The following is a 12,154-nucleotide window of genomic DNA, read 5'->3' as shown; positions in this document are numbered from 1 at the left end:
CACTCTTGCTACCCACTTTTGTCCTCCCGACACACCTTGCACCTGCCCTTTTTGTTCTTTGTTTTTGTTTTGCTAGGAGTCCACATTCCTGTTTGTAATCCTTTGTTCGGTTTTCTGCTTTCAGTAAAATCTCCTTACTAAAAAAAAAGGAAGGAGGAGATGAAGAAGAAGAATATTTCCCTTGTGATTACCATAGACAGCTTTTATAGTGTTAAGATATTTTTCTATTATATATAGTTTTCTAATGTTTTGACCATGTATTTAGTCAGATGTGTTTTTTTGCATTTGTTGAGATTTTTTTTGATTCTTGTCTTTACATCTATTTATTTATTTTTTAAATGTTTATTGATTTCCATTTTTTGAACCAACCCTGCATCCCTGGGACAAGGTCCACTGATCATGTTGTACAATCTTTTTAATATGATTTTGTATGCTGTTTGACATAATTTTATTGAGAATTATTACATCTCTGTTTATCAGGAATACTGGTCTGAAATTTTCTTTCCTTGATGTGTCTTTGTCTGGTTTTTGCATCAGGTTGATATTAGTTTCATAGAATGAGGTTAGAAGGTTTTGCTATTTTCTATTTCATAAAATAATTTTAGAAGAATTGGTGTTCATTCTTTTTCAATTTCTTTTAGAACTGGGCTGAGAATTCTTCTGATAATGTTTTTTTTCTTAGTTGATAGGCTTGTGATAAACCCTTTCTCAGGAAAATTAATCTACTACACTCAAGACTTCATGCTTTAGAGGAGAAAGGCCTACCTTAACATTATCCTGCTTTGACAAATGTTAGTCCTCAAATAACAATTTTTTTAAACATGTTTTGTTTTCCCCAGGAGAGGATCGACACCTCCAAGATTCTTTTCTTTAAACACACGTGTGTGTGTGTGTGTGTGATGTGTGTGTGTTTGTGTGTTTCCAGGGTTTTGTGGTCACTTGTTTAAGCTTCATTAAATAACACAGCCATGACTTCAATTTGGATATTTTGCTCAAAATTTTTAGCCCACATATTAAGTTTTTGATCCATACAACACTTAAAGTAGCTATAATTTCTATCAGAGTCTCTATATGGAAGTATGAAATGATGGGATAAAATATTTTAACACTCTAACTCTCCAATATTATCAAATTCCTTGGTAATGGAGTGTAATGTCATTCATACTCTTGACAAAATTATGCTGAAATAAATGTGAAAACCTTTGAAATAAATAAAACACAAGAGGATCAGTCAAGGGAAGTGACAGAGCCCCCATGAGAGCAGGATGAAGATTATGAAATACTTCTGAATTAAAAACTATGTTCCATGAAAGGTGGAATCAACATTATTCATGTGTGTGTGTGTGTGTGTGTGTGTGTGTGTGTGTGTGTATTAGAATAATTACTACACTAAGATATTTAGGTGTTTGTAGAGTAGGAGAATATAAGATAAAATTACAGTGTTAAAAAATAGGGAAATAAAAGGAGCTCTCTCATAAACATCATGCTGAATTTAGCTGGAAACCCAAATGTGAAGCCTAGAGATGTTTTGTAGAAAGAAACAAAGTTAAGCAAATAGATCATCAGTTCTCTTGCTGCTGAGGACAGAGTAGAACATAATAGTTTACACACATATTTTTAATAAATTCAATAAAATGCTTCATCTCAAGGGAAACTAATAAACCAGGCTGTGGTAGAAGGAACTGTCAAGTTCAAGTTGTTAAACTGTTTTTGACACATCTATGACCAAGAAGGAAAACTGACTATTTCCCATGAATTAACTCAGTAAAAACAGAAAGTCTTCTCAGATAAATGGCTACACTTTGAATAATGCTGCAATATTCATTAACTCTGCTGCCTCATCCAGAATAGTCCCTCAGTGCCTGAAAGACACATGAATACAAGAAATAGGTGCCCAGGGCTTTGAGTCTTTTTCAAGAAAAATTTCATTTTTTCCCAAGCTTTAGCCATGCTGACATCAATGTGTGGATTCAGATATTTGGAGCAAAGCTGTACTCTGATGATCCAATTACCTTTTTCTTCTAAAATTACAAAATTTTCTGTAGAAAATGCTTACTTTACATGAACACCCAAAGTCTGTTGTCATTCATTGAATGAATTTAAATTGTCTTTGAAAGGCATTTTTTTCTTTAAAGTTTTCAGTGAACAAAATCATCCTTTGATATTTGGGTGAAAAAATCAGTGAAAATTCCTTTGAATGTTTGAATACTTCTCAGGAAAAGATAAAATAACTTTCTCTTAATTATTATAAACTGTTCTTATTACAGAAAAGTCAGTAATGTAATAGAAAATAGTTTGGTTTTTATTACTCTTTTCATTTTTGTTTGTTCATTTGTTTGTTTTTGGTTCTGTTCCTAGCAAAACAATTTAAGGCTTCTCACTAGACCCTGGACATGTATGGCTTGTTGTATAAGAAAATAAATTAAACAAACAAACAAACAAAAAACTAATGTTTTATGTGAGTGTGTATACTCTTAAAATATATATTTTCAAGTTTTTCAACTGAAAACATTTCAGAGTAATGATACCTAATATAAATGTATATGGCTCCCATAGAGCTTTATTTTCCAAATGAGTAGTTTGTGAGAAGTAAATATGATGAGTAAACTGAGACATCTTCTCTTAGAAATAAATCAAAGAAGGGATGGAGAGTGAGAGATAAGAAGGAAATAACCAATAAAATGAGAAAGGAAGAAAGTAGAGAAGAGAGAAAGAAGGAACACATTTGACTAATGGTTTTTCTCATTTGGGAATGAAGAGAGGTTAAAGCACCTTCTTTCTGAGGGAGCCAGTTTTTCTTCCAATTACCCCTTCCCATTGTGGTCCATCTTTTCATTCTCTTGACCTCATCAAATTAAATATTTAGCAGATATACATTGTCATTTTTAACCAATCTGTGCTTTAAGATAATTTCTTCAGCTATTGTACAGTTCAGCTTAGCCATGAGCAGGTAGTTTAAGAACTGTGAAAAAAATGAACTGTAAATGCCAGTCATGCAGAATTGTCTCTTTTCCATTCTAAGAACCAAAATGAGAACCTCTTTTCTGTTTACCTTTGTTGAGAAATGTAAAAGAAGGTCCTGACTGGCCCTGGTCATGTCCAATTCTACTAAATATTGTTGTGAGCATAATGTAACTTAAACTGGACAGAAATGACTCATGGACCCTGTTATCTGTTTCTGGTAGGATAGTGTTAGTAACTACAATAGCTCAGAAATAAAAAATCTACATGGGAAGAATTAAATTATAAAGAAAATATGGAGAAATAATATGGAATTCTCAGTATCATCAAATGCCTAGTATTTATCTGATCAATAGGACTGTGTTTCTAAGTAATATCACTCACAATTTATCTGCCCCTTAATCTGTATCAGCACACCTCTTACTTGGACTATCTTCATTTATTTCAACCAGAGATTTCTTGGGTAAGAACAAAAAAAGTAATCTCATTTTATAGGTAGCATATTGGAAGTGAGGTGGACTTAAAAAAATTTCAGATAATTTTCTCATCATTATTTGTAGTAAAATAAGTTTAGAACATATTTTCCTTAGTATTCAAAGAATTCCTACCCATGGAGCAGAGTGATAAATAATCATTTTTTATTGATGTATAAGCATCTTTTTAATAAGGTACTAGTTTATTCACTAAAGACTTGTGTTCACTATTCTCTAAAAAGATCATGAAAATTGTAGAAATAGATTTTCTTGATTATTGTAGGAAAACTCCAGCACCACTTCACAAAAAAATATACAAAAGAAAGAAATAAAAGGACAAAAGAAAAACAAAGTTGTTGGAAATTATTAATTTCATTGTTGAGGGACAGTCCTAGGTCAGGAATGTTTGAGGCTAGGAAAACCACCAACTCTTCATTGATTGTTTAAATTAACAGACTTTATTTTAAGGAGACTTGTAGATTTACAGAAAAACAAAGCACATAGTACCATGTTCCCATATGCTTTCCCTTATTCAGAATTTCTACAATTTTTTTCTTTGTTTATTACTGAGAAACATTTTATGAAAGCACAAAACCAAAATGTTTTGCCAATAGTTATGGTGTTAAATAATTATTAATAGAAATAAATAGTTGAATTATTTATCAAAACACTAATTTTACAGATTTTTAAGCATTGACAAGGAATAATGTCAATTTTCACCATGATGGCATCTTACAGAGTGGATTCATCATGCCAGAAATCCCTGTTCTTCACCTCTTTAAACATCTTCTACTCCCCCTGATTTCTTGGGAATGTTTAACATTTTTAATGTTTTGACTTTTCCAGAATGTCATACATTTGGAATTATACAAATATGACATTTTAGACAATATATTATTTCTGGCAGTATATATTTATGATGTTTTCATGTTTTTTCATGTTTAAAAAAATTTGAAAAAATTTGAATAACCCTCCAGTGTATAGATTTATCACAGTGTTTACATTAATAACAGGTAAATACCTACTGAAATCTCTCTTATCTGCTTTCTTTTTTTGGCAATCATGAATGAAGAAGCTGTGGATATTTGTATGTGGGTTTTGTGTGGACATAACTTTCAATTCCATTGAATTAACACTGAGAAATACGATTAGTGTGCCATATTAAGTGTACACCGAACTGTCTTCCAGAGTGGCTGTCCAATTTTGTTTTCCCAACAGCAATGTGTAAAAGTTCTTCTTATTCCCCATCTTTGCCAGCTCTTGATATTGTCAAGTTTTAAATTTTGTAAACTTTTGTAGGTGTGTTTAATTGGTAATTACTTAATAACTTTTAATATTCAGCATCTTTTTCTACGCTTTCTAAATATACACTTGGTTTTTTGGAGGAATATATTCATTTTTTCATTCAAATTTAAAACAATTTTATTAGGATAATACTAAAATACAATAAACTATACATACATAAGTCACAATTTGTCATGTTGGATATACCTTTTTACCAGTGTAACAATGACCAAAATCAAGTTTTTAATATCGATAGTTTATGCAGATGGTTCTTGGTGCCCTGTTGTAATTTCTACCCCTTGCTTCCTCTTCCCACCAGGGAAAAACAAACAAACAAAAACAAACAAAACAACAACAACACTTACTGACTTTGTATTGTGATGCATGATATAGTAATTGGAAATCACACAAATTAATTTTTAGAGCCTTAGTCTGCATAGATGGTGACCTTAAAACAATCAATCATTCCTCAAACATGCTGTACTCATCTGGTAGATAAGAGATCTTCCAATCAGGACCCAAGATAGTGTAAAGATAAGAACTAAGTAAATAATGAATCAAGAATACTTCCTGACAGAGAAGGCTCTTGATTTCTGGTATCCAGTGTTACCATCCATGCTTTTGTTTGGTGATTCAGAGTATATGTTGGAGACTATAACTCCATAGTTTCTCTCTTTTATTTTATTTTATTTGTTTTTTTAGATATGCATGATGATAGGAAATATTTGGGCATATTATAAATACATGGAGTATAACTTATTGTATTTAGGATTCCATTTTTTTTTTTGGTTCTACATAATGCAGTCACTCTGGTCATGTGTTCAAATACAAAGATAAGAAAGCTATGTCCAATTCCACAGTTCATTTCTGTCACTTCTACCTATAATTGTATAGACTTCAGTGTTTTCAAGTTTTTTTTTATTAGTTTTATTGAGGTTTAATTCTCATAAAAGTGCCTATCAAAAATAATTTAACTAGTGACATTTACAATGTTGTTGTATAATTACCACAGTTACCTTGTTTTAAGCATTTTAATCACTGAAAATAAACCATGTAATCTGCTAATCAACCACTCACTTACATACCTTCCAAGCCCTGGCAACCAACTCTCTCCTTTCTAACTCTATGATTTCCAATTTTTGGATATTTAATATAAATATAGTAATAGCACAGGTGAAATTTCATGTTTGATTTTGTTTACTTTTCTTAATATTTTTGAGATTTGTCTATATGGTCACCTGTATAAATTGGTAGGTCATGTGGTAATTCTATGTTTAAAATTTTAGCAATCATCAATTTTATTCCTATACCTACTATACCATTTTATATACTTGACAGAAGTGTGGGTAACTTACATTTGTTTCACATGGTGCCCAACACTTCTATTTTTAACATAATGAAGGCATTCTATTGTTCATAAAGTACTCTTTCTTGTTATTTGTTGGATGTCTGATGTTCAGGTTGTTGTTGTAGTAGTTTTGGTATAGGGAAGTGAACCTTAAGGTGGTCCACCAATGAGATACATCTCCTGCCTCTTTTGTTCACAAAGTCTCACTAAGTTCCCCAACGTTCCCACAGACTTGTAATATTCCTGCAGACTCCTGAGTAGTTTTTCACAAGATTTTTGAGCAATCTATTATTGCAGTGATATAATATAGTTTGTGATTTTTTTTTTCAAATGGAAAGTGTATTTGAAAAAGTGTGATTTTATTGTAACAAAGTCTTTGTCTTTGGGCCAGAGATATTCACAGGGATATTTACATTTCAAAGACTAATTGGGCTCCATTGTAGTGGTTCAAAAGTTTGGGGGGGGGGAAGGAGGCTAAAAGAAGCTCTTTCTTTCTCACATTTTGATCCTTGAGGAAAAAAAAGTATTTTTGTGTTGTTAATTTACCCAGAACATGTTGTGCTGGGAACTTCTGTAGATTTTGAACCTCTGAGTACCTCTCCCTATGCACAGGGTTTGAAGTAGTAAAACATCCTGAAAATGGCCTTTAGGCCAATTGATTGAGTAGAGTGAAAAGTTCTCTCTCTGAACCTGGCTGCAGCCAAATAAATCTACTCTCCTGTGGTGTCTGACCTTGTCTCATTCAACTACACTGACTTCTTTTATTTTGGAAAATGCATTTAAGTTATATTTTGATTGTTGAGCTAATTAATATGCTACTCTTTTCTTGTTGAATGGATTTTTTTAAAAAAATTACATATACTTCTCCATTAATTTGCTAAAGATTTTTAGCAAATTTGCTATATTTCCATATATTCCATATATCAATACTATATTTAGCATTAATTTGCTACACTTTCTCCAATTTAAATTGTTGTTGAATAAATCTGCTGTGAATATTTGCATGCGTGAAAGTGGCTTGCCTCATGCTTTGAATATAACCCTTGTCACTCTGCCACTGAAACTTTTACAAAAGAAAGGAAAAAAGGGACATTTCTCTCTCTCTCTCTCTCTCTCTCTCTCTCTCTCTCTCTCTCCTGTTCCATAACTAGAAACTAGATTTCCTTTTCCCATCCATGAATCAGACAGCTTCGATAACACATCCACCAGAGGAACCAAATAATTCAGACTTCAAAGGTGACCCCAGGAGATCTAAGGAATAGATATCTCCCAAATTAACAAATTTACTCTTCTTTACAGGGAGTACCTGGCAGACAGTCTTTGAATAGCTTTTTTTGAAAATATTCTTTGTTTTGCCAGGAATGGTGGCTCATGCCTATTATTCCAGTGACTCAGGAAGATGAGAAAGGAGGATTAAGTTCAAAGCCAGCCTCTGCAAAAGCAGGGTGCTAAGCAATTCAGTGAGACTCTGTATCTTAAGAAAAAAATTAAAATAGAACTTGAATGTTGTTCAGTGTTTTAATGCCTCTGAGTTCAATCCCTACTTCACACACACACATACACACACCAAATATACATATATATACATATATATATATATATATATATATATATTTTTTTTTTTTTTTCTCGGATGAGCAGAATCAAAGCCTCTGGAACTGAAGTCCCCTGTGCTTCTTTTTTACTAGCAAAGCAATAATATGCCCGCTTTTCCTTTTTCTCAATACCGTGTCCTCAGGCTGGGGATGTGGTTCAAGTGGTAGTGCCCTCTCCTGGCATGTACGTGGCCCGGGTTCGATCTTCGGCACCATATACAAAGATGTTGTGTCTGCCGAAAACTAAAAAAATAAACATTATAAAAATTCTTTCTCTCTCTCTCTCTCTCTCTCTCTCTCTCTCTCTCTCTCTTTAAAAAAGCATGTCTTTCTTATTAAATTGGCATCAGGGAGAAGGATCAAGTTTTGGTAGCATAAAATGTGGAAGTGTGATCACTGGATAATATGGTAACTTTATTAAAGATAAAAAATATAGTACTTCTTTCCCAGAAGACTGTGTTGGCATTCAAGCAACAATCAAAAAGAATCCCTCTGCTCCACAACCAATCAGTATTTGTTACTCTTGGGTTTTGTGTTAGTGTGTGCTATTTATTAGTGGCTAAAGGAATGTAGTATTAATTTTAATTTCATTTCCCATTTGACAGGTGCTGTTTAGCATCTTTTCAGATGTTTTCAAGCTCTTTATATAGCTTATTTTTGAAGGGTATTTTCATGTCTTCTTCTCTTTTATACTTGTCATTCACTGTAACTCTTGTGGCACAGCATCCCACCATTTCAACTAATTGAACATAATCATTAATTGAGGAATTATTATTCTGTATTTTGATTATTTCATTAATTAGAATATATACATGTGCAAATTTTCTACAAGTTACCTGAACCAATTCTCAATTTTCAGTTTTTTATTACATCATAATTTTAAATCCAAAATTACCACACAAAAGGAGCAATATTATGAGACAGTAGAATATAAGATATATATAATATTTCAACATTTCCCACAGTACATCTTTTTATATTTTCAGTGACATAAAATGCAGACATCTATTTAGAAATGCAACTTAAATATTTTTCTTATTAAAGTAATACTACAAATCCATAATTTTTATGACATAAATTACTAAGCCCACACATTTTTATATATTTCTCTATCATTTGAATTTTACATTTTGATCTCTTGTGAAACATATAACCCAGAAAATGAAGAAACTGTTGCTAAATAAGGCAACATACCCTTGAAGGAGTGAGCAGCATAGACTGATGTTTAATTGAATCCATACCTAGAACTCCTCCTCCTTCTTTGAATACATTGCAATGTGGCACACACCTGTAATCTCAGCTACTTGGGAGATTGAGGCAGGAGAATCAAAAGTTTGAGCCCATTCTCTAACAACCTAGGAAGAACCTAAGCAACTTACTGAGACACTGTTCAATAAATAAATAAATAAATGATTGGGGGTGTGGCTCAATGGTTAATCACCACTGGGTGTGATTCATGGGCAAAAAAAAAGGAAAAAAGTAAAAAGATTGAACCAAATACACTAAAATGCTTTAAAATTTCTAGCAAGTATACAAATTATATGTTGACATCTTTAGAATCATGACACATGAAATTCTATTTATTTTAGAGAACTTTTTCACGGTTGTGTATGAAGTTACTGGTAACTCTTTAATATATATTTTATATATGCATTTTATGGGGTATCTTATGATAATTCAGTACATATAAGTAGTAGTATTCAAATTTTACTAACAAGTAATTTCATCTCTTTAAATGTTAATTATCTTTATGTATTGAAATTTTATTTATATATTAATTTATTGGTGTTGTGGTTAGAACTCAGTGGTACTTAGCCACTGAGCCACACCTCCAGCCTTCTTTTGTGATTTTAATTAGAGACAGGATTTCTGAGACTAATTTTGAACTCGTGATCTTCCTTCCTCAATCTTTGAAGTCAGTGGGATTATAGGCATGTGCCACCTGCCAGGTGTAAATTTTTTTTTGAAACACATTTCATATTATTTTCAATAATAGTTTCCTAACTGTGCCATAGAAGTACCAGGAGTGATTCCTCCATTTTGGCCTTTGTGCTCCACAATGAACTCTTTGAATCTATCCATTTCTACTCTTCCCATTTTCTTGTTATCACTATTTCATTCTGTTCTACTATATTTACTAATTGCTTTGGTGTTTGTTCTTCTGCACTGGAAATATTACACTTAACATAAAAAAAGGTCATGGTTAACTTCTTGTTATGGTAAAGTGCACAAAATAGAAAATATGTCATTTTGATTCTTTCTTTCTTTCTTTCTTTCTTTCTTTCTTTCTTTCTTTCTTTTCTTTTCTTTTAATGCCAACTCAACTGAGCCAGTAAACTCGTAAGTATCAAGAAGCATTTTTTTTAGAATCTGAACCCTGCATTCATATTTATTGAGTTTCTCCAGCTGTGACTGTACATAGTAGAATGTGAACCTCACTATTTTAACATTATTTTTCTATTTAATAAAATGCTTGATAATAATTATCACATGATATGTAAAAGCTCAAGGAGATCTAAAACTACTCTAAACAAAATAGATATCATAGCACATGCCTCATTTTTGTCTATACAAAGTAAACACATAAAACTACTGTCAGATCAGGCGAGGTGAGCAGCGACCAAAGGAGGCTGCTGAATGAGGCTTTATTGAGATATCATTCGAAGGTGGAACTTGATCAGACCCACTGAGTGAAAAGAAGAAGTGTCTGAGGAGAAACCATGTGGGAGCTCGACTGGACTGGACTTTTATGGGGCTTACAGGAAGGGAAGGGCTTGGGACAGGAAAGGTGTTTTTAGGGTCCCTTGTCCCTTTGAAGTTGGTCAGGGGAGTTGGCTGAACTCCAGGTTTGTCCAGGGTGTCCTACTGATTGACAGGCGTTTCCTCTGGCTCCTGATTAATATTCCTTTCCCGAACAGGCTGCTTTGTTTTAAGTAGCCACCAAGTCGCCACCATCCACCTAAAAACTACCTATCTTCCTTTCACTGTCATCTTTAAATGATCCTTTGTCTTACTTTTTGAAGAATAAAGGAAGGCTATTTTTTCAATCCAGGGTGGACTTTGACCAAATTTATTTGTTTTGCAATTAGTGGATTTTCTTCATCTATTAGTGAAAGGCCAGGAGCTTCTCTATTTGCTAATTTATGATTGGCAGCCGGTTACCATGTCATAGGGGGGGAAAAAACGTTTCTTGGTGAAAAAATACTGTAGTAGTAATAGGATTTTCATGAGCTGAGTTGTCTCCCAATAAACTATTTGTTTAAGCTAAAAAAAAAAAAATAACTGGGTCCAGGTTCATTGTGGATTTCCTCCTCTTATTTTTTGTCTGGTACATCTTTCAGTGAACCAGTTACATGAATGTAGGACTACTGTATTATTGTCCCTTTACATATTGTTATGCTTCCAAGAAATATCCATAATGTTGGCTAAGTACATAGGTTAAAATGCAACCATTTACTGTGCTTCTTGCATACCAGTGAATACACCCAGTGCTGTACACAACTGATCACATTTTTCCTCACTGTGGTTTTATAAGGTGGATTTTAAAGTTTCCCCTTACAGAGGAGAAAGCCAAGGCCCAGAAGGTTTTGAGTCCTCCAAAGTCCAATAAGCAGAGTGGGGAAGCTAGAATTCCAGCCCTGTGAGCGTGGCAGGAAAGCCCTTGTGTCTGAAGAAACACTGGTAAGCTGCATGTATTTTCCAGTTCTGTTTTGGCCTAAGGTTCATGGACAGTGTTTATTCAACCCCAGGTTTGCTTTTTTTTTTTTTCATCATAATAAAGCATCACCAGCTCCTGTCTTTGGTTTCACCTGCACCTTCTGCCAGCTGAACCATGATGGGGAGAAGCAGAGTGGGAGGAGGACACTGTACTCAAGCCCAACCTCTCTCCAGGATCTCCTTTATAGCCCACAGCAGCTCCGCCACAGGTTTTGTGCCTCTGCCGGGTGGGCGCCACTCCTTCCGCGCCTCTGCGACCTGGCACTGGACTACATTTCCCAGCAGACCTCGCGGCAAGAGCGCCGGCTCCACCAGCCTTCTTCCCTCCTCACCTCCCAGTCGCTTCGTGATGATGCATACAAGTCGGGCACTGAGGAGTGACAGTGCTCTGGATCGCCATGGTGGAGGCGGCCTAAATAGTGGCAATAGGTGCAACAGCAGCAACTTCAGAGAGGATGATGTCGGCTAGGCAGGCGCTGTGCGCAGAGGGAAGGGGTAGGCGGGCGTCGCTGGGGGACTCCAACTTTGGCAGTGACAGTCAGGGCCACGGAAGAGGCTTCTCAGCCAGCCAGTGTTTAGGCCTCAGCAGCGCGGGAGCCGCTCAAGCTGTTCTCTGCTGGAAGATGAAGGGTCCCCGCAGCTGCTGTTCTGGAGCCGGGATCTCGGCCTCACCCTCAGCCCCTGCTCCCCTGCCGCCAGCAAAATCAGAGTCAAATGACACCTTTTAGTCACTATTCCTGCACCTGCACATTAGTCATGTGATGCTCTTTTTTCTG

Source organism: Callospermophilus lateralis, chromosome 11 (assembly GCF_048772815.1).
Source record: "Callospermophilus lateralis isolate mCalLat2 chromosome 11, mCalLat2.hap1, whole genome shotgun sequence".
Classification (NCBI taxonomy): domain Eukaryota; kingdom Metazoa; phylum Chordata; class Mammalia; order Rodentia; family Sciuridae; genus Callospermophilus; species Callospermophilus lateralis.
This window is presented reverse-complemented; position numbering follows the sequence as displayed.